The sequence below is a fragment of the Nansenia antarctica genome (genome assembly GCF_963989245.1).
Source record: "Nansenia antarctica genome assembly, chromosome: 3".
Classification (NCBI taxonomy): domain Eukaryota; kingdom Metazoa; phylum Chordata; class Actinopteri; order Argentiniformes; family Microstomatidae; genus Nansenia; species Nansenia antarctica.
The window spans coordinates 87,027,574-87,030,073 of record NC_137688.1 but is presented as its reverse complement, the minus strand read 5'-3'; the positions used below and the strand labels follow the sequence as shown (position 1 = coordinate 87,030,073).

At 59.8% G+C, this 2,500-nt stretch overlaps 1 protein-coding gene across 1 annotated transcript in view; it reads left to right on the top strand.

Annotated features, from left to right (window-relative positions):
* The window catches only part of rapgef5a (Rap guanine nucleotide exchange factor (GEF) 5a), a gene marked incomplete at both ends in the record, with an annotated part of 38,766 nt that overhangs the window by 15,711 nt on the left and 20,555 nt on the right, over positions 1–2,500 (top strand).

Sequence of the window (2,500 nt, the reverse complement as noted above, 5' to 3'; positions counted from 1 at the left end):
ACTGGGGTCCCTCAGGGCTCTGTCCTAGGGCCCTTACCGTTCTCCCTCTATACCACTGGGGTCCCTCAGGGCTCTGTCCTAGGGCCCTTACCGTTCTCCCTCTATACCACTGGGGTCCCTCAGGGCTCTGTCCTAGGGCCCTTACCGTTCTCCCTCTATACCACTGGGGTCCCTCAGGGCTCTGTCCTAGGGCCCCTACTGTTCTCCCTCTATACCACTGGGGTCCCTCAGGGCTCTGTCCTAGGGCCCTTACCGTTCTCCCTCTATACCACTGGGGTCCCTCAGGGCTCTGTCCTAGGGCCCTTACCGTTCTCCCTCTATACCACTGGGGTCCCTCAGGGCTCTGTCCTAGGGCCCCTACTGTTCTCCCTCTATACCACTGGGGTCCCCCAGGGCTCTGTCCTAGGGCCCTTACCGTTCTCCCTCTATACCACTGGGGTCCCCCAGGGCTCTGTCCTAGGGCCCTTACCGTTCTCCCTCTATACCACTGGGGTCCCTCAGGGCTCTGTCCTAGGGCCCCTACTGTTCTCCCTCTATACCACTGGGGTCCCCCAGGGCTCTGTCCTAGGGCCCTTACCGTTCTCCCTCTATACCACTGGGGTCCCCCAGGGCTCTGTCCTAGGGCCCTTACCGTTCTCCTTCTATACCACTGGGGTCCCCCAGGGCTCTGTCCTAGGGCCCTTACTGTTCTCCCTCTATACCACTGGGGTCCCTCAGGGCTCTGTCCTAGGGCCCTTACCGTTCTCCCTCTATACCACTGGGGTCCCTCAGGGCTCTGTCCTAGGGCCCTTACCGTTCTCCCTCTATACCACTGGGGTCCCTCAGGGCTCTGTCCTGGGGCCCTTACTGTTCTCCCTCTATACCACTGGGGTCCGTCAGGGCTCTGTCCTAGGGCCCTTACCGTTCTCCCTCTATACCACTGGGGTCCGTCAGGGCTCTGTCCTAGGGCCCTTACCGTTCTCCCTCTATACCACTGGGGTCCCTCAGGGCTCTGCCCTAGGGCCCTTACCGTTCTCCCTCTATACCACTGGGGTCCCCCAGGGCTCTGTCCTAGGGCCCTTACCGTTCTCCCTCTATACCACTGGGGTCCCTCAGGGCTCTGTCCTAGGGCCCTTACCGTTCTCCCTCTATACCACTGGGGTCCCCCACGGCTCTGTCCTAGGGCCCTTACCGTTCTCCCTCTATACCACTGGGTTCCCCCAGGGCTCTGTCCTAGGGCCCTTACCGTTCTCCCTCTATACCACTGGGGTCCCCCAGGGCTCTGTCCTAGGGCCCTTACCGTTCTCCCTCTATACCACTGGGGTCCCCCAGGGCTCTGTCCTAGGGCCCTTACCGTTCTCCCTCTATACCACTGGGGTCCCTCAGGGCTCTGTCCTAGGGCCCTTACCGTTCTCCCTCTATACCACTGGGGTCCCCCACGGCTCTGTCCTAGGGCCCTTACCGTTCTCCCTCTATACCACTGGGGTCCCCCAGGGCTCTGTCCTAGGGCCCTTACCGTTCTCCCTCTATACCACTGGGGTCCCTCAGGGCTCTGTCCTAGGGCCCTTACCGTTCTCCCTCTATACCACTGGGGTCCCTCAGGGCTCTGTCCTAGGGCCCCTACTGTTCTCCCTCTATACCACTGGGGTCCCCCAGGGCTCTGTCCTAGGGCCCTTACCGTTCTCCCTCTATACCACTGGGGTCCCCCAGGGCTCTGTCCTAGGGCCCTTACCGTTCTCCCTCTATACCACTGGGGTCCCCCAGGGCTCTGTCCTAGGGCCCTTACCGTTCTCCCTCTATACCCAGTCTCTTGGCTTGATAATCTCCTCACATTCTAGGGTTCTCCTACCACAGCTACGCAGACGACTTCACTCAACTCTTCCTGTCTCCCCCCCCCCACCCTGCCCTCAGACTCACATGTGGCAACACGTGTCTCTGCGTGTCTCACTGACATCTCTGCTTGGATGTCAGCCCACCATCTCAAGTTCAAACTTAACAAGACTGAGCTACTCTTCATCCCTGGAAAAGCCTGCTCTCTCCAAGACTCCTCCATCGCAGTGAAGAACTCTATGGTGACCTCCTCCCAGACAGCCAAGAACCTTGAAGTGATCCTGGATAACCGACTATCCTGTGCGGAGAACATCACAGTGACAGCACGCTCCTGCAGATTCTTCCTCTACAACATCAGAAGGATACGACCATTCCTCACCAGAGAAGCAGCTCAACTCTTGGTCCACTCACTGGTCATCTCCCGCCTTGACTACTGCAACACACTCCTGGCCGGGCTCCCCGCCTCCGCCATCAGACCTCTGCAGCTCCCCGCCTCCACCATCAGACCTCTGCAGCTCATCCAGAATGCTGCCGCCTGTCTGGTGTTCAACCTCCCCAAGTTCTCCCATGTTACCCCCTCTCCTTCTCACCCTTCACTTGCTCCTGATAGCACCTCGCATCAGATTCAAGACCTTGGTGCTCGCCTACCGGGAGGCAAAGGGAACAGCCCCTTCCTACCTGCAAGCAATGG